This window comes from Monodon monoceros, unplaced genomic scaffold (assembly GCF_005190385.1).
Source record: "Monodon monoceros isolate NGI ecotype Baffin Bay Population unplaced genomic scaffold, NGI_Narwhal_1 Super_Scaffold_12, whole genome shotgun sequence".
NCBI lineage: Eukaryota > Metazoa > Chordata > Mammalia > Artiodactyla > Monodontidae > Monodon > Monodon monoceros.
The window spans coordinates 109,094,484-109,115,614 of NW_021703768.1; the positions used below are offsets into that span (position 1 = coordinate 109,094,484).

Sequence of the window (21,131 nt, forward strand, 5' to 3'; positions counted from 1 at the left end):
ATTGTATTTCTGTAAATGCTTCTCCTTCCTGATAAGGGTGTAGTGCTAAGCCAATTAGTGGTTTGTTTTTTCATGAAAATGTTTAAATTATGTCCAGTTCAGCCCTATGTAACAAACAGTTGCATTTGGTAGGAATAACAGTTCATGTAGGAAATGGTGCTTAACTGAAAACTGACTTAGAAAGCTATAAGGAATTAGGTAATTGTATAAAGGAAGAGATCATTTCTCTTCACCTTTGTCACAGGTCTTGTGAAACAGGTAACTAACTAAATATTGGGTTTCTATAGGCAAAACATGGAAGCATTTCTTCCCCCAGTTCTTTTAATTTACCCAGTACAGCAGGCACTAGAATACTCAGTCCTTATAGTTCTTCAATTTTGAGTCTTTGTAGGTGTCAATCCCAGAGACACTGTCAAGGAAAAACATATATGCTTAGCAGTCAAAATAGGCATTTTGCAGTTTAATAACTTCCAAACTTGAATTCATCTTGTGTCATTGATTGTGTTGATACTGCATTCTGGATTTTGCCTGAGTACCACTGTCATTCTGTTCAGCCAGACAGAGCACTGCAGTGTGAAAGCTCTTTTTAAGGCCTTGTCAGTGCTGGATGCTATGTAGTCTACTTCTATTCTGACTTTAGTACAGATTTTATAACTCCTAGAACAATACAGGGAGGCATGGTCCCTTTTCCGCAGTTCATGATTTGATTCTTTTTCCCAATCACTCACTTTCCTGATTCTCCAAGGGCCAAATACTCTAGTGAGCACTGGAGCATGCCTCCATGGTAGGCCAAAGGCTGCACGCTTCAGCCTCTGTTGTGCAGCTGCTGCTGACTTGACAGGCACAGGTAGCCACACTGTGTGCAAGAACACATGCCCAGAAAGGTGCCAGTAATTATAATTACCAACAATTTTACCAAGATACTAACCTTGGCCACAGAGTTTTTAGGGAGTTAGCAGGTCCCACCTGGATAAATGGGTTCGTTAATCTTGGGAGGTCATTTGCTCCCCATAACAATGTGTGAAAATTGAAGCTAACTAAATATGATTGACTGTTAATACTTTGCTGAAATACATGCTAACAACTGTTAACTAATGACATGCATTCTGTAAAAAAGAGGTGCTTTCCCGTGATGTAGGCCTGAAGCAGTGCCAGTGAGCACAGGTTGGAAATGTGAACTGTGGTGACTGGGTTCAGCATTTCCAATGCAGCATTATCAGTGGGCCTTTAAAGATACTTTGTGAGTATATATTAGCTTTCACTTTTGTTATTAAGTTATAGCAGTTCTATTATAGAGAGCAAGTTTGCCTTGATTTGATTTTGTTTAAAATGACTTCTGCTCAGCACCCAGGAGATAAAATTGACATATTTTTATAATATAAGCATACTTTTTTTGTACATTGTGTTCATTCTTGAATAAAGTAAGTTCAGTGTTGGCTTGTAGATAATAAAAAGAAAGTAAGTATTTGATTTTGTTTCAATAAATGTTTTTCAATCCTGGTTTGGTTAATTCTTTTCTTTCAAGGAGATATTTGTTTAATAAATATCACCTTTTTAGCCTTTCTTAGAGTTATGGCAACTATGTGTTTTGAAAATTTCTAAACTTGTAGAATGAACCTAAAAACTCCTACTTCCAAACATTTAAAAGTAGGAAGAAACTAAAAACACAAAAATCCCCCATTTTTTTTTTTAACAGAGGTATCCAACCCCCTCAATTTTCCATGCTGAAGCAATTTGTCCTCACACTGTATGTAGGATTTAAATAAGTAAAAGTAAGAATTTATGTCCATCATCACAGACTGTATGGGCAGTTTTGTTCCCCAGGGAACATTTGAAAATGTCTGAAGATATTATTTTTGGTGTCAGAAACTAAGGAAGGGGTGCTGTTTGTTTGACACCCCTTCTACCCCTGGGAGGCCACTAAATAGCCCTCACAAGAGAGAGATGTCACAGTGCTACAGCTGGGAAACGCTGGTTGATTTAGAACAAAGATCTATATACTCACCAGATCTTGTTTGAGAATCTTTCTTTAATGCATTGGTCAGGTACTGAGAATAGGTCAGTTAGGTTTGGCTGTATATCATGAGAATTGCCACACAGTATTCTAAAATAGAAAAATAAATGAGCAAAGTATCAAGGAAACAATATCTCAAAAAGTTACAGTAACCTTTGTCCTCAGCTCATGGCCAAGGGCTCTAAAGGGAAATTGGATTAAGATGAAAGTACGTGAAGAAACTCATGTTGTATATTAATTAGGAGCTCTATTTCGAGTATATGGTTTTAAAGGCTATGCAAAAAATGCACAAAAAAGTAGGACAAATCTATAAAAAAAACTGTCAGAGACATAGACTGGAATTTGCTAAAATTGTGAAAATGCAAAAGTCTACAAAATTCATATATACCCTGTGCTTAAAAGATACTTTTAGCAGACTAGTAAGAAAGCAATTGAAATTTTTACTTTCAGCTTACTACTGTCTTCCATCTAGACTGGTCCAATAAGAGAACTTAAACCATTAAATGACTCATGTTATTAATCTTTTAATATTTTTGCACCTAAACATTGAGTATTCAGGATGTTTCTGAGATGAGGGTTTTGTTGTGGGGTTTTCTGTTGTTTTTTAAATGCTTTTAACAGATACAAGCAACCTCTGGGCTCCTTTTGACCCTACCCTTACCTCTCAATTGCATCATCTTGATAGTGTTCTAGCTGGTCTGCCTTTGATGTCCAAAAGATACTTCCTAAGAAGATCCAAATGTTTGATCTGGGACTTCACAATTACTGTAAGAGTGGTACCAAAGAAAGGATGATTTTAGTCTCACTGAAAGATAAAAGCAAGAGAGTAAAAACTGTCAATTCTAACCCAAAATTTTCTCTAAATCCAAGCTCCAGAGTTGTTAACAACTAGAGCTTTTACTCCTCACTAAACCTCCTCAGTTCACCAGCTTTAGATAGGTGAATACACTGAACTCCTAGGCACTGGTTTTTACTTTTGTTTTTGCTCCTTTACAGCAGCAGCAAGTAAGATACTTCTTTCAAAATCTTCAGAGCTTGACCTAGTTAGTTACCTTTTTCTTTTTTTAATTTATTTCTTTTTTTATTTTTGGCTGTGTTCGGTCTTCGTTGCTGGGCACGGGCTTTCTCTAGTTTCAGTGCACAGGCCTCTTATCACAGTGGCTTCTCTTATTGCAGAGCATGGGCTTTAGGTGCACAGGCTTCAGTAGTTGTAGCATGCAGTCTCAGTAGTTGTAGCTCACGGGCCCTAGAGCACAGGCTCAGTAGTTGTGGTGCACAGGCCAGCATGTGGGATCTTCCTGGACCAGGGCTCAAACCTGTGTCCCCTGCATTGGCAGGCAGATTCTTAACCACTGAACCACCAAGGAAGCCCCTAGTTACCTTTTTCTTAATGTTCCTAATTGAAGCCGTGTAAACACATCCATCTTTGTGTGCCAGAAATCTCTGGCATTCCTATACACTAATGATGAAAAATCTGAAAGTGAAATCAAGAAAACACTCCCATTTACCATTGCAACAAAAAGAATAAAATATCTAGGAATAAACCTACCTAAGGAGACAAAAGACCTGCAGAAAATTATAAGACACTGATGAAAGAAATTAAAGATGATACAAATAGATGGAGAGATACACCATGTTCTTGGCTAGGAAGAATCAACACTGTGAAAATGATAATACTACCCAAAGCAATCTACAGATTCAATGCAATCCCTATCAAACTACCACTGGCATTTTTCACAGAACTAAAACAAAAAATTTCACAATTTGTATGGAAATGCAAAAGACCCCGAAGAGCCAAAGCAATCTTGAGAACGAAAAACGGAGCTGGAGGAATCAGGCTCCCTGACTTCAGACAATACTACAAAGCTACAGTAATCAAGACAGTATGGTACTGGCACAAAAACAGAAATATAGATCAATGGCACAGGATAGAAAGCCCAGAGATAAACCCACGCACATACGGTCATCTTATCTTTGATAAAGGAGGCAAGAATATACAGTGGAGAAAAGACAGCCTCTTCAATAAGTGGTGCTGGGAAAACTGGACAGGTATATGTAAAAGTATGAAATTGGAACACTCCCTAACACCACACAAAAATAAACTCAAAATGGATGTAAGGCCAGACACTATCAAACTCTTAGAGGAAAACATAGGCAGAACACTGACATAAATCCAATGGAAATAAACAAATGGGACCTAATGAAACCTAAAAGCTTTTTGTACAGCAAAGGAAACCATAAACAAGACAAAAAGAAAACCCTCAGAATGGGAGAAAATATTTGCAAATGAAGCAAATGACAAAGGATTAATCTCCAAAATTTACAAGCAGCTCATGCAGCTCAATATCAAAAAGAACAAACAGCCCAATCCAAAAATGGGCAGAAAACGTAAATAGACATTTCTCCAAAGAAGATATACAGATTGTCAACAAACACATGAAAGAATGCTCAACATCACTAATCATTAGAGAAATGCAAATCAAAACTACAATGAGGTATCACCTCCCACCAGTGAGAATGGCCATCATCAAAAAATCTAGAAACAATAAATGCTGGAGAGGGTGTGGAGAAAAGGGAACCCTCTTGCACTGCTGGTGGGAATGTAAATTGATACAGCCACTATGGAGAACACTATGGCGGTTCCTTAAAAAACTAAAAATAGAACTACCATACAACCCAGCAATCCCACTACTGGGCATATACCCTGAGAAAACCATAATTCAAAGAGTCATGTACCGAAATGTTCATTGCAGCTCTATTTACAATAGCCAGGACATGGAAGCAACCTAGGTGTCCATCAACAGATGAATGGATAAAGAAGATGTGGCACATATATACAATGGAATATTACTCAGCCATAAAAAGAAACGAAATTGAGTTATTTGGAGTGAGGTGGATGGACCTAGAGTCTGTCATACAGAGTGTGAAGTAAGTCAGAAAGAGAAAAACAAAATACCATATGCTAACACATATATATGGAATCTAAGAAAGAAAAAAAGGTCATGAAGAATCTAGGGGCAAGACGGGAATAAGACACAGACCTACTAGAGAATGGACTTGAGGACACGGGGAGTGGGATGGGTAAACTGTGACAAAGCGAGAGAGTGGCATGGACATATATACACTACCAAACGTAAGGTAGATAGCTAGTGGGAAGCAGACGCATAGCACAGGGAGATCAGCTCGGTGCTCTGTGACCACCTAGAGGGGTGGGATAGGGAGGGTGGGAGGGAGGGAGGGAGATGCAAGAGGGAAGAGATATGGGAACATATGTATAACTGATTCACTTTGTTATAAAGCAGAAACTAACACACCATTGTAAAGCAATTATACTCCAATAAAGATGTTAAAAAAAAAAAAATCTGTGTGCCTTTCAAATGTCTGAGCTGACTGAATCCTTTACCCTAGACCCTAGCTCTGTGCTTTGAGCTCCCCAGGGCCTGTCCACCTTTGATGAGGTGCATGGACCACTTTGCTGGCTGCAGCATGTTCAGGCAGTGTCAGGAAATATTGTTTTTAAAGAAAACCAGAAACAACACCCATAATATTTTACTTTTCAGAAATAGTGAATAAAAGCTTAGTCTGTTAGGGATGTTATGACAAAATACCCCAGATTTGGGTGGCTTATAAACAACAAAGTTACTTCTCACAGTTCTGGAGGCTTAAATTCTGAGATCAGGGTGCTAGCAACAGTCAGGTGAGGGCCCTCTGCCAGATGCAGATTTTTCATATCTTCACCTGGTGGGAGTGCTGGGGAGCTCTCTGGAGTCTCCTGTATCCAGCGCTAATCCCATTCTTTAGTTACACCCTTGTGACTGAAGCACTTCCCAAAGGCTGCACCTTGTAATACCATCACCTTTGGGAGTTAGAATTTCAACATGAACTCCAGGGGGCACACTACCATTCAGAACATAGCACAAAAGGTACAGGGAGCGAGTGGCTGTAGACATCCTAAATTTGAGGGGGAAAATGGGAATATAAACACAAGGGGCTCAACAACTCAAAGTGGGATACATCCAAAGAGGCCCACACCAAGATTTAATCAAACCATCAAAAGTCAAAGACAATCTTAAAAGCACCAAGAGGAAAGCAATACAAAAATCCTCAACAAAATAATAGCAAACAGAATTCAACAGCACATTAAAAGAATTATACATGATGACAAAAGGATTACACATGATGACCAAGTGGGATTTATTCCAGGAGTGCAAGAATGGCTCAATATAATAAAGTCAATCAATGTAATATACCACATTAGCAAAGTGACAGTGAATAAAAATCCATTCGATCATCTCAATGTGACAAAACTCAATACCCTTTTGCAATAAAAACACTCAACAACCTAGGAGTAGAAGGAAATAAACAAAATGAAGACCATATATGAAAAGCCCACAGGTGGTATTCATATTCAATGATGAACGACCGACAGCTTTTCTTTTAAGATCAGGAACAAGACACAGATGTCTGCTTTCACCACTTTGACTGAACAAAATAACTGCAAGTCCTAGCCAGAGCAGTTAAACACGAAAAAGAATTAAAAGGCAGTTACCTTGCTTCACACACAACATGATCTGATATGTAGAAAGCCCTAAAGATTACAGCTCACACACACACCTGTTAGAACAAATAAATTAACAAAGTGGCAAGATACAAAATCAACACACAAAAATCAGTTGTTTTTGTGCCCTAACAACAATCCAAAAAAGGAAATTAAGAAAATGATTCCATTTACAATAGAATCAAGAAGAATAAAACACTTAGGAATAAATTTAACCAAGGAGGCAAAAGACTTCTGTGCTGAAAACTACAGAACATTAGTGAAAGAAATTAGACACAAACAAAAGACATCCTCTGTTTATGGAATGAAAGACTTGATACTGTTAAGATGTCAGCAGTATCCAAAATGATCTACAGATTTAATGCACTCTATCAAAATCCCAGTGGCATTTTTTTTCCCCAGAAATAGAAAAATCCATCCTAACATTCATATGGACTCTCAGGGGACCCTGAAGAGTCAAAATAATGTTGAAGAAGCAAAAGTTGGAGGTACCACACTTGATTTTAAAACAATATAAATCTACAGTAATTAAAACAGTGTAGTACTGTCATAAAGAGACATATAGACCACTAAAATAGGAAGCCCAGAAATAAACTTTCCTATGTCTGGTCAAATGACTTTCAACAAGGATGCTAAGACCACTCAATGGATTAAAGCCAATCTTTACAACAAACAGTGCTGGGAAAATTGGATATCCACATACAAAAGAATAAAGATGAACCATGTCATAGTATGTTTAGGCTACTACAACAAAATACCACAGACTGGGTATCTTATAAACAACAGAAATTTATTTCTTATAATCCTGGAGGCTGGGAAGTCAAAGATCAAGGTGCCAGCATGGTTGCCTTCTGGTGAGGGCCCTACTTCCTAGCTCATAGCCAGTGCCACCTTGCTGTGTCCTCACATGGTGCAAGAGGCAAGGGATATCTCTGGAGCCTCTTTTATAAGAGCACCAATTCCATTCAGGGCAGAGCCTCCATGACTTAAGCACTTTCCAAAGGCCAACCTACTAACACCATCACATTAGGGCATTAGGATTTCAACATATCAATTTTGGGGGGATACAGGCATTCAGACTAGCAGACCATTACCTTAAATGATATACAGAAAATGGATCAAAGACATAAACATAAGACCTAAAACTATGAAACTCTTAGAAGAAAACACGGGAAAAGCTTCATGACAGTGCATATGGCAATCATTTTTTTGGGTAATACCAAAGGCAGAGGCAACGAAAGTAAACATAGAAAAACTGGACTCCTTCAAAATTAAAAACTTGTGTGCATCAAAAAAATACAATCAACAGAATAAAAAGGAAACCTATAGAATGGGAGAACATTATTTATGTATCCTATATCTGATAAAAGGTTATATCCAGCATATACAAAGAACTCCTACCACTCAATTACAGAGAACAAACAGCTCAGTTAAAAAGTGGGCAAAGGACTTTAGACATTTCTCCAAAGAAGAGAAATGGCCAATAAGCACATAAAAAGATGCTTAATGTCACTAATCATGAGGGAAATGCAAATCAAAACCATAATGAGATAGCGTCTCATAATAAGATGGCTTTGGTAAAAACAAAAACAAACAAAATAATGTGTTAGTATATGGAGAAATTGGAACCCTGTGCATGTTGGTGGGAATGTAAAATGGTGCAAATGCCATGGAAAACTATGGAGGGTCCTCAAAAAATTGAAAATACTACCATATGATCTTACTTTTGGGTATATATAGAAAAGAATTGAGAGCAGAGTTTCAAAGAGATATTTGTACACTCATGATTACAGCAACATTATTCACAACAGCCAAGATGTAGAGGTAACTCAAGTGTTCATCGACAGCTGAATGGAAAAATAAAATGCGGTATATACTTAACAATGGAGTATTATTCAGCCTTAAAAAAGAATATGCCGATGCAGGGGACACGGGTTCATGCCCCGGTCTGGGAAGATCCCACATGCTGCAGAGCAGCTGGGCCCATGAGCCATGGCCGCTGAGCCTGCACGTCCGGAGCCTGTGCTCTGCAATGGGAGAGGCCACAGCAGTGAGAGGCCTGCATACCGCAAAAAAAAAAAAAAAAAAAAAAAATTCTGACACATCCAACAATGTGAATGAACTTTGAGGATGTGATGCTGAGACAGGCTGGGACCTGGGATCCTCTACTGGAGTGCTTGCACCTGGACAAACATCTCCTTGAGCAGTAGGATACAAAGAAACTATAAGTGACTAAAAATAACTGCATGCAGGAGCAGTTGGGGCATCATGACCCCTATACGAGCTTTGTGGGGAGGCAGTAGTGAGCAAGTCCGCCATTTTGGGGGTGCCGGGAGCAAAAGCAGGGTACTGCACATGATCCCTGCACACGGCACCACCAAGGGGAACAGACCACCTAAGCTCTGCCTCCTGCCCAACCCATGGAGCTGCCCGTTATCCCATTTAAGGACCCAAGCATTTCCTCCTGGGGAGTGGGCAAGGATGTCTGTTTCTTGCTTTGACTCCCTCGTGCTGCAACATGAGCCCCAGTAATGCCTTGCCTGAAATTCTCTGGCCTCTTATAAATGTCTATTGATTAAAGAGTCCAAGGGCCTGGGTCGGTAACAATTCCACTTCTGTGAGGTGTATCGGGTAGTCAAATTCTTAGAAAGTCAAAGAACAGATTAGGTGAACTTGATAAAAGGCAACAGCAGAGTGGGAAAATAAAGAGAAGGGAAACATTAAGAAAAGTATGACATTTACATTCTAATCAAGTGTCCACTGAGAACTGCCTCCAAGTAGACTTGGACATACAGCTGAGAAATGCAAATCAACCACCTGACATCCTTTTCTCTATTCCTTCCTCCTAAGTGCAAACTTGGGATAGACTCTAATTGAGATCACTCACTTGTGCCCAACATGCTGTGCCACCAGAAATGATGCTTTCAGGATTGACATCTTATTAAAAAGGTTCATGGGAACATGACCATCACAAGAACCAAAGACCCCAAAAGAGGCCATGTCAGCAACTGCCCAATACCTCAGGACTAAGGTGCTGTAGGAGTTCCACGCAGGCTGTAAAAGCCATTACACACGAGGTCTTTGTTTGCTAGATGCCACTAATAAGGTGATGCCTAATGCTTCATACAGAGCACCCTCACCGTGCCTGGCACATAGCAGGGACTTAAGGGATAAACGCATCATGCATATCTACGGAAAGACCATTTGATGTTTTCCATTAAAGCCTCATACCATACACAGGATTGGACATAGATGTTGACCTGGTGTCCCATGTGAAAAACACCATGTGCAAAAAAAATTCTGTGACGTGGACGTGGGCCTCTCCTAGCGTGCTGGCACTAAGGAAGGGGAGACCCCAGTGCAGCCCAGCCAGTTACTCTAGGAAATCAGTGAGTGTCAAACACAACGTGTTCTAGGATTAGACAGACCTGCTTAACTTGGATTTTAGAATGCAGGCTGTGCTTACTCTTCCCTGATTCTGGCACCCTCCTTTCTCTGCTCAGTAGTGGGGACCTCTGTGGAGAGCTCTCTCCTGCCTCGCAGTCTCTGCAGCTCTCAGGTACAGTGAACAACCAGAGAACAGCAGGTATGTCAGTCTAGCTCAACGACACCCTTGGTGGTTCATAAAATGAAGGACTTACAAGGACTGTACAGAGAAAATCAGCAGCATAGGCTTCTGGTGAAATAGGTGGTAAAAATACTAACAAAAGTATGATCTCTTATTTTCTTTCCAATTTTAAGAAACACAGAAGGTGGAACTTCCAGTACAGGTTCAATTATTGGCTTATTCATTAGACTTTGGTTCCAGATTGCCAAAACACTGCAGGCCTTGCCTCATGGGAGGGAGGAGGGCCTGGCTGTGGGGCTACGTGAGAAGATGGGACACCGGAGGGAGAACGTGAGGAGACATTTAGTAAACACCAGTCACCTGCTAGGCGTGGGCTTGGCTCATTCTCAAAACCATCCTATTTAATAAGAGCTTTTACTCTCCCAATGTCATAGATGATGGGTAAATAACCTGCTCAAGGTCAAGTAGCCAATAACTGGGCATAGTAGTCTTACAGTTTATGATGAATGTCATGGGGTCATACAGGAGCTGGCCTTGACCTACATGCTAGGAATTCCAAGGAATGCCTCACACTGGCCCACGTGCAGTCACGTAAACACGTACACACATGTGTATGAGGCGACTTGCAGTCTCACACAAACCCCATGGATTGGGAAAGGAATAGTTGCCTTTAAAAAGGGAATGGGGCAATTCCTCGGTGGCACAGTGGTTAAGAATCCGCCTGCCAATGCAGGGGACACGGGTTCGAGCCCTGGTCCAGGAAGATCCCACATGCCATGCAGCAACTAAGCCCATGTGCCACAACTACTGAGCCTGCGCTCTAGAGCCCACAAGCCACAACTACTGAGCCCACGTGCCTAGAGCCCATGCTCCACAACAAGAGAATCCACCATAATGAGAAGCCCGCACACAGCAACGAAGACCAAACGCAGCCAAAAATAAAATATAAAATAAATAAATTTATTTAAAAAAATAAGTAAAAAATAAAAAGGGAATGAAGACTTGTTTTAAGACAAGGAAAGTCAGGAAGGCTTGTAGGGCAAAATGCAGGAGTGGGGTTAAGAACAGGGGTTAAGTCCGCATCGTTCAGCTGCTTGCCAGTGCCTATCTCAAAGGAGACGAGGTTTACAGATGAGAAGACAGACAAAGGGCAGAAAAGAGAGGATTCTAAGCCACTCTGCTGGACTTCCAGCTCTCCTCCACTGTCACCTGAATGGAGAGAGAATACCTGGCTCTGAAGCCTCAAACCTTCTGCTCCTCAGAAGCCCAGACCCAACACTGCATTCCAGACCCTGGAGACCTGGGAAGACGCCATACTCTTTAAGCCAAAAGGTGTTGGCAGGACAGGGTTCAGGATGACCCAACACAAAATATTTTTGAAATTGGAAAATTAAAAATACTGAAAAGAAAATAAGCAGTAACCCAGAATGCCAGGAACAGCCTAGCAGCAGAACCTACCCTGAGGTCCAGGCTGCAGTGGGCTTGCGGGCTTTGGGGAGGTCAGAAGCCAGAAAGCAGGTTCAGTGTTCAGCTCCAAGCAGTGAGTCCACACAGGATTCCCAACCTCCTGCCATCCTGAGCACCTGGGTCCTCAGCAGATCTCCAGACCACAACCCAGCATCTGTCCCCTGTATGCGCTTCCTGGAACAGAAAGAGTTCTTTGGTCCATCTTGTTTATTACTCTGCCTCTCAAAGGAAGCCATGAGCTCAAATAGGATTTACATATCTAACCTTGGTGATGACAGAAAAATAACTGCTTTCAAGTTTGTTAGCTCCTCAGCATGATGAAGCCCCAGGGTTTTAGTGAAATGAGTGCTTGACAAGCTGGAGTTAAAACCTAAGGGTAAGTTTCCCTGTGAGTTTTTGCCCTTGGTGTAAATCTCAGTGCTGACTAGCAACTTGATATCTAGTGCCCTAGGGGGTTTTATGGATGAGACACAGGAGGAGAGAGCATTTGGAGTTTGGGTTTATTAGGTATGTGCAACTGCCCTCAACATACTTCTGGTCTCAAAGGAGTTGAAACCCTCTATTACTGCCTATGAGTTTCCCTCTCCCTCTCTAGCTGCAGCCACCACAACTATTTCATTTGTTAATCCTTCTTGGGTTAGATTTCTGCAGGGCATTAAAAAAAAAACTGTGGTAAAATACACAAACATAAATTTACCATTGTAACCATTTTTGAGTGCACATTTCATTAGTGTTACATACGTTTACATTATTGTGCAACCAACTTCCAGAACATTTTCATCTTGCAAAACACCGAACTCCCTATTTTTCTCTCCCCAGCCTTTGGCAATAACAGTTCTATTTTCTGTGTCTATGTATGTGACTACTCTAGACACCTCACACAAGCAGAATCATAGCAGTATTTGCCTTTTTGTTACTGGCTTATTTCACTTAACCTAATATCTGTTTTCAAGGTTCATCTACGTTGTAGCATGTATCAGAATTTCCTTCCTTTTTAAAGTTGAGTAATATTCCATTTACATATATACCACATTTTATTTATGCATTTATCCATCAATGAACATTTGGGTTGCTTTCACTTCTTAGCTATTGTGAATAATGCACGTGTACAAATCTTTCTTTGAGATTCTGCTCTCAGTTCTTTTAGAGGTTGTATTGTTATCAACTTTTTCAGGAACCTCCATATTGTTTTCCATCGGGGATGGAACCACATTTTACATTCCCACCAAGAGTGCACAGGGTTCCAGTTTCTCCACATCCTTCTCATCACTTGTAATTTTCTAGTTTTTGTGTTGTTTTTGAGCATAGCCATCTTAATGGATGTGAGGTATATTGTAGTTTTTTGCATTTCCTTCTTGAGTAGTGATGTTGAGCATCTTTTCATGTGCTTACTGGCCATTTCTCTCTCTTCCTTGAAAAATTTCTATTCAAGTCCTTTGCGCATTTTAAAATTGTGGGTTTTCATTTTGTTGTTGAACAAGATATCTTTTATTTAACAACTTTAAATCTTTTTGAAGTATTACATATTTCTAATATTATATCATACATATCTCAAGCATGAAAATATAAAATTCACACTGTTCTCATTAGTGTAGAATGGAATCTGAGGCTCTCTTAATGACAATACTGTCATTATAAACAAATTTGGAAATCAAAATTTAAGAGAGAATGAGTGTCTTGTCCAGCATTTGTTCAGTGATAACCCTCAGCGATCCCTGAGCTGCAGCCTGTTGCTGCCCCCAACTGCTTTGTGAGTTCTCTGCCTTTTAGAGTTTTCAGGTTCCTCCCCTCTCAGGTTGTCTTAATCACATTCTTATCTCTATGAATATGCTTCCCTCAAGTTTTCCACTCACAGTTTTAAGTTCTGACTTCCAGTGTGCTTTGGTTTAGGGAACAAGAAAGCTCTGAGTCTCATTAACAAGTCAAGAATATAAATTTAATGTATTTTCTACATGGAATCATTTTGGTTTTGGAGTATCTTTGTTTGTTTGTTTTGCAGTACGCGGGCCTCTCACTGTTGTGGCCTCTCCCGTTGTGGAGCACAGGCTCCAGACGCGCAGGCTCAGCGGCCATGGCTCACGGGCCCAGTCGCTCCGCGGCATCTGGGACCTTCCCGGACCGGGGCACGAACCCGCGTCCCCTGCATCGGCAGGCGGACTCTCAACCACTGCGCCACCAGGGAAGCCCTGGAGTATCTTGATTATATTTAGAATAGTTGAGGTTATCCGATAAATGACAATTAGATAAAGGAGGTATTGGCCAGCCAAGACTATATTAGGCACAGAAATGAAATTCTAGAAAAGGAGATGAGATGAAGAATCAGGGTAAAAAACTACTGAGGTATGAAGAGGGAAAAGAGGGAGGGAGGGAGGGAGGGAGAGAAAGGCAGGGATAAACAGCTCATAATTACTGAGAAAACTTCTAGGGGGCTGGGCATTGCCAGAGGACTGTGCTTGCATTAACTCATTTTATCCTCATAGCCTATGGGATAGGTTATTGTTGTTAACCTGATTTGAGGATGAGAGAACTAAGGCACAGGGAACATACACAGCCTCCCCAAGGTCATACAGCTAACAAACGATATATTAGTTATCTTTTGCTATACAGTAAATTACCACAAATTCAACAGCTTAAACTAGCACAGTTTCAGTGCATCAGGAGTCTGAAATTCAGTGGGTCAGCTTGGCTGGGTAGTCAAGGTGTCAACTGGGCTGTGCTTGAATCTGGAGGCTTAACTAGGGAAAAAGCCACTTAAGCTCATTCAGGTTGTTGGCAGAATTCATTAACTTGTAGAACTGAGGGCTCCGGCTTCTTGTGGACTGTTGGCTGAAGAGGTATCTGCATCTCCATGTTCATTGCAGCATTACTGACAAAACTGCCAAGATCTGAAAACAACCTAAGTGTCCGTCGACAGATGAACTCATAAAAACTATGGGGCATGTGCACATACACATACTTTTCCTGCACGCACACACAGAGTAATATTCAGCCTTACAAAAGAAAAAAATCTGCTATTTGTGACAACATGCATGAACCTTATGCTGAGTGAAATAAGCCAAGCATAGAAAAATATTGCATGATCTCACTTACATGTGGAATCTGGTGGTTGCCAGGGTTTGAGGGGGGTGGGGAAGAGAGGAGATGTTGGTCAAAGGGTACAAAGATTCAGTTATGTGGGATGAGTAAGTTCTGGAGTGGTATTGTATACCATGGTGACTATAGTTAGTAATACTGTATTGTATACTTGAAATTTGCTAAAAGAGTTGATCTTAAGTGTTCTCACCACACACATAAATTGTAACTATGTGAGGTGATGGATATGTTAATTAGCGTAATTGTGGTAATCATTTCACAATGTATACATGTATCAAATCATCACATTGTATAGTGTACACTATACACTAAATGTTTATGACCCCCACCCCCAATTCTGTATGTTGAAATCCTAATCTCTGGAGGTGATATTAAAAGGTAGGGCTGGGCTTCCCTGGTGGCGCAGTGGTTGAGAGTCTGCCTGCCAATGCAGGGGACACGGGTTCGTGCCCCGGTCCGGAAGGATCTCACATGCCGCGGAGCGGCTGGACCCGTGAGCCATGGCCGCTGAGCCTGCGCGTCCGGAGCCTGTGCTCCGCAACGGGAGAGGCCACAACAGTGAGAGGCCCGTGTACCGCAAAAAAAAAAAAAAAAAAAAAAAAAAGGTGGGGCCTTTGGAGGTGACTAGGTCATGAGGGGGAAGCCCCAGAGAGATCCCTCGCCCCTTCTGTTCTGTGAGGACACACCATTTATGAACCAAGAAAAAAGTTCTCACCAGACACCAAGCCTGCCAGCATCTTGATCTTGGACTTTTCAGCCTGCAGAACTGTGACAAAGAAATTTCTGTTGTTTATAAGCCACCCAGTCTATGACATTTTGTTACACCAGCCCAAATGGACTAAGACATACATCTAAAATATACACAGGGACTTCCCTGGTGGTCCAGTGGTTAAGACTCCACCTTCCAATGCAGGGGACACAGGTTTGATCCCTGGTCGGGGAACTAAGATCCCACATGCCACGGGGCAACTAAGCCCGTGCGCTCTAGAGCCCGTGCACCACAACTAGAGAGCCTGCATGCCGCAATTACTGAGCCTGCGTGCTCTGGAGCCTGGGTGCCGCAATTAGAGAGCCTGTGCACCACAACTAGAGAGCCCCACAACTAGAGAGAAGCCCGTGTGCCGCAACTATTGAGCCCACGCGTTCTGTAGCCCACGTGCAGCAACTACTGAGCCCGCATGCTTTGGAGCACACACACCACAACTAGAGAGAAGCCGCGCACCGCAATGAAGAGCCAGCATGCCGCACCTAAGACCTGATGCAGCCAAATAAATAAACATATTTTTTTAAAACGTAGTCACCGCTTGAGATAACCCCTGTACGCATCTGGTCGAGAAAGAAAGGGGATTAAATAAATAAAAATAAAACATACACAATTTTTATTTGCCAAGTATATAACTCAGTAAAGCAAGAGAGGGACTTCCCTGGTGGCACAGTGGTTAAGAATCTGCCTGCCAATGCAGGGGACACGGGTTCAAGCTCTGGTCCAGGAAGATCCCACGTGCCATGGAGCAACTAAGCCCGTGAGCCACAACTATTGAGCCCACGTGCCACAACTACTGAAGCCCACACACCTAGAGACCATGCTACACAACAAGAGAAGCCACCGTGATGAGAAGCCCACGCACCGCAACCAAGAATAGCCCCTGCTTGCTGCAACTAGAGAAAGCCCGTGCGCAGCAATGAAGACCCAATGCAGCCAAATTAATTAACTAATTAATTAAAAAATAAAGCAAGAGAAATAAACAAAAAATACTTAAAACACTTAAAAATAAACCTTATATGAGAAATATGAAAGCCCTTAAACACACAACAATAAAATAGAGCAACAGAAAATCGAAATAAATGGAGGCATATACTGAGTTCACAGATAGGGAGACTAAATTTTATGAAGGTGTTAATTTTCTTCAAGTTGGTAAGAAAATCCCATTCAAAACCACAATTGTTTGCGTGTGCGTGTTTGTACGTGTGCATATAAATTGACAAGCTGGTCGTAAAACTCATTTGGAAATGCAATGATACAAGAATAGTTAACATGTTTTTGAAAAAGAACAGTGTCAAAAAATTTTCTCTACCAGATATTAATATGTATTATAATAAGAGAGTAATTAAGACAACGTGGTACTGGGAAATGGAAGAACAAATAGGCTGATAAAAGAGAATACAGACCCCAGATACACTTATAAACATATAGACAGCTGATATCACTGAAGTGCAGTGGAAAAAGGACTTATCTTTTCAATAAACGGTGCACGAACAATCTGTAGATCTGAGAATAAAACCTGACATCTACCTCACACTATACACAAAAACCTATTCCAGATATACTTCAGAGCTAAATTTAAAAGGCAAAACATCCAAGTATCTAAAAGATAACACAAATATGTTGTTGTACAGAAAGACTTCTTAAATAGAGCACAAAGCACTAACCATAAAGGAAAAGAATGAATTTCTCTAGTTCAAAATTAAGAACTTCCCTTCATCAAGAGACACCACTAAGGCTATGACAAAGCAAGCCACAGAGGGAGAGAGAATATCTGCCATAGATATAACAGATGAAGGAGTCATATCTAGAATATATAAAGAATATTTACAAATTGCTAAGAAAAAATAAACTCAAAAACATTTCATAACAGTGCAAATTCAATGGCTCATACAAATCTGAAAAGCTCAACCCCATTAACAATAAGGGAAATGAAAACCAAAACCACAGAAAAACACCATTATATACCCACCAAAATGGTCAAAGTTAGGAAGATCAAAAATACCAAGTAGTCAGAAAGGATGAGCAGCTGCCAGGAGTCTTTGGAGTATGTTGTTCAGTGTAGACTGTAGAAGTTTAATTGGCTTTAATTGGCTTTTATATATATTACCTGCTTTCCATTCCTGTTCAGAGTTGGGCCATTTGTATTTTCTGGAAGATTTCCTTTGGGAGCCCTGGAAAAAAACACCACTCATCAAGTATTCCAAATCCTATGTCCAGATGTACAAACACTGTATTAGGAAATAGCTGTATCCACACTGACCATTATCATCTGAAGATTATCCAAACAGAATTTGTCTAAAATTCCATATTTTCTGTTTGGAAATGCTTCCATTTCATTACCTCTGTGAAGGAGGAGTCTTCTGAAATATTTCACTATGCTGCAGACATATCTGGAAACATCGTTAAGAAATTACCTTGTTCTACTTTTTTTTTTTGTTTTTGAGGAATTACATCATTTAGCAAGAACTTTGAGGAAGGTGAGCTTGCAAAAGAAACTAAAAAAATATATGTATATGTACAGACACACATTCTTTATCCATTCACCCATCAATGGACACTTAGCTTGTTTGCGTATCTTGCTACTGTGAATAATGCTGCAATGAACATGAGAGGGCAGGTATCTCTTTGAAAAAATGATTTCTTTTCCATTGGATATATACCGAGATGGGGTTGTTTGGTCATATGGTAGTTCTATTTTTAATTTTTTGAGGAGCTTCCATACTGTTTTCCATAATTGTAAACTTGAAATGTGTTAAGAGAGTAGATCTTAAGTGTTCTCACTACAAAAAAAGGTAACTATGTGAGATGATGAGTGCATTAACTGTGATTATCATTTCACAACGTGTATATATATAAAATTACCACAGTATAAACTTTAACAACTCACATTGCACAAACTAAAATAAATTAAAAAAAAAAAAAGGGACTTCCCTCGTGGCTGAGTGGCTAAGAATCCGCCTGCCAATGCAGGGGAAACGGGTTTGATCCCTGGTCCAGGAAGATCTCACATGTCACGGAGCAACTAAGCCCATGTGCCAAAACTACTGAGCCTGTGATCTAGAACCCACGAGCCACTACTGAGCCTGTGCGCCACAACTACTGAGCCCACATGCCTAGAGCCTGTGCTCTGCAACAAGAAGCCACTGCAACAAGATGCCCGCGCACCGCAACGAAGAGTAGCCCCCGCTTGCTGCAACTAGAGAAAGCCCGCGTACAGCAATGAAGACCCAACGTGACCAAAAATATATAACTTTAATTTATATATATATATATATATATATATATATATATATATATATACATATGGCAGTAGGTCTTGCTCTCACCTTTTTTAAAGACAAAGATCCTGAGGTGGAGTCAAGATGGCAGTGTGGGAAGATGCAGAGTTAGCGTCTCCTCACAACTAGGGCACCTGCCGGCCACTGGTGGGGGACTCTGATGCCCAAGAAGATGGGAGGAGCCCCAAAGTGAACTGGTAGGACGTGGGGAGACTGAGAAGGGAGGAGAAGCGGAGGTCAGACAGGATCAGTGCTCCTGAGGCCAGGGAGATCAGGAGAGGCAGGCGGGAGGGACTTTCTGGGAAGAGTGGGAGAGGAGTGGAGGGCGTCGCCCAGCCCACTTGGACCAGAGAGCCTGCTGAGCTCCCAGGCTGGTACCCCCACTCCAAATCCCCCTCCAGTATGAGTGGGTCCTGGGGTCATAAGACGGAGGCCGGGGAGATCAGGTGAGGCAGGTGGGAAGAGCCATCCTGAGGAGCGGGAGAGGAGCAGAGGGCAATTGCCCTGACCACTTGGGCCCCGGGAGCCTGCTGAGCTCCCAGGCTGGTCCCCTGCCCTCCAAGTCTCCCCTTTCCCCCACTCGCTGCATTGGTCCTGGGGGCATAGGAGGGAGGCCAGGAGATCAGGAGAAGTAGGCAGGAGGAGGCCTCCCAGACCCGAGGAGCAGGAGAGGAGGGCGTTTGCCCCACCCACTCGAGCCCAGGAAGCCTGCTGGGCTCCCAAGTGAAGTCTCCCGCCCTCTGAGACCAGGGATGGGGGGCATGCCTGGGCCCCTTCTGCTCCTTGACCCTAAGCCCCACCCCCCAGAGCCCCCAAGGCCTTTTCCAGCCCTGTGGGTCCTGAGCATTTGCCCCACCCACTGCCCAAACCTCGCCCTTACTTAGGCCCCACCCTCCACAGCCAAGGCCTTTCCTCCCTGCTTTTTTTTTTCTTCTTTACTATTGTGGTACTGATGTACCTTCCGGTTGTTGATTCATCTATATTTTTATTTTTATACTCTTTCTAACGTATCTGTTAGTTTCCTAGTCTAGTTTTATTTTTTGCTTTTTGTTTTTTTTTTTTTTTTTGCTGCCCCATGCAGCTTGCAGGATCTTGGGTCACGAGCTGGGACTGGGCTGAAGCTGCTGCAGTAGGAGTTCTGAGTCCGAACCACTGGACTAACAGAGAACCTCAGACCTTCATCAGAGTGAAGACTCACCGAGTTCCTCATCTCAGCACCAAGACCCAGCTCTACTGAATAACCTACAAACTCCAGTGTTGGAAGCCTCAGGCCAAACCATCAGTAAGACAGGAACACAATCCCACTCATAAAGAAAAAAAAAAAAAATGAGACAGCAAAAAAATATGTCACAGATGAAGGAGCAAGGTAAAAACCGACAAGACCAAATAAATGAAGAGGAAATAGGCAATCTACCTGAAAAAGAATTCAGAGTAATGATAGTAAAGATGATCCAGAATCTTGGAAATAGAATGGAGGCACGGAATGAAAAAATACGAGAAATGTTCAACAAGATCTAGAAGAGCTAAAGTACAAACAGAGATGAACAACACAATAACTGATCTGAAAAATACACTAGAAGGAATCAATAACAGAATAACTGTGGCAGAAGAATGAATAAGTGAGCTGGAAGACAAAATAGTGGAAATAATTGCTGAGGAGCAGAATAAAGAAAAAAGAATGAAAAGAACTGAAGACAATCTCAGAGACCTCTGAGACAACACTAAACACACCAACATTCGAATTATAGGGGTCTAAGAAAAAGAAGAAAAAAAGAAAGGGTCTGAGAAAATATTTGAAGAGATTATAGTCGAAAATTCCCTAACATGGGAAAGGAAATAGTCACCTGAGTCCAGGAAGCACAGAGAGTCCCATACAGGATAAACCCTAGGAAAAACAAACCAAAACACATATTAATCAAACACACAAAAATTAAAGTCAAAGAAAAAATATTAAAAGCAGCAAGGGAAAAACAAAAGATAACATACAAAGGAATCCCCATAAAGTTATCAGCTGATTTTTCAGCAGAAACTCTTCAGGCCAGAAGGGAGTGTCAGGAAATACTTAATGTGATGAAAGACAAAAACCTACAACCAAGATTACCCAGCAAGGATCTCATTCAGATTCAATAGAGAAATCAAAAGCTTTACAGACAAGCAAAAGCTAAGAGAATTCAGCACCACCAAACCAGCTCTACAACAAATGCTAAAGTAATTTCCCTAAGCAGGAAAAAAAAGGGAAGAAATGGCTTCACAAGTGAATTCTATCAAATATTTAGAGAAGAGCTAACACCTAGCCTTCTCAAACTCTTCCAAAATACAGCAGAGGGAGGAACACTCCCAAACTCATTCTACGAGGCCACCATCACCCTGATACCAAAACCAGACAA

The 21,131-nt window shown here is 41.3% G+C and overlaps 1 long non-coding RNA gene across 1 annotated transcript; it reads right to left on the minus strand.

The window, feature by feature from the left end:
• Positions 1-246: 246 nt before the first annotated feature.
• On the minus strand, positions 247-18,517 carry LOC114893418. The gene is made up of 6 exons (XR_003792877.1): positions 17,574-18,517; positions 15,416-15,466; positions 11,599-11,781; positions 2,676-3,488; positions 2,006-2,104; positions 247-409 (listed from the first exon to the last, which is right to left on the minus strand). It is a non-coding gene; the product is annotated as an uncharacterized LOC114893418 (long non-coding RNA).
• Positions 18,518-21,131: the final 2,614 nt, after the last annotated feature.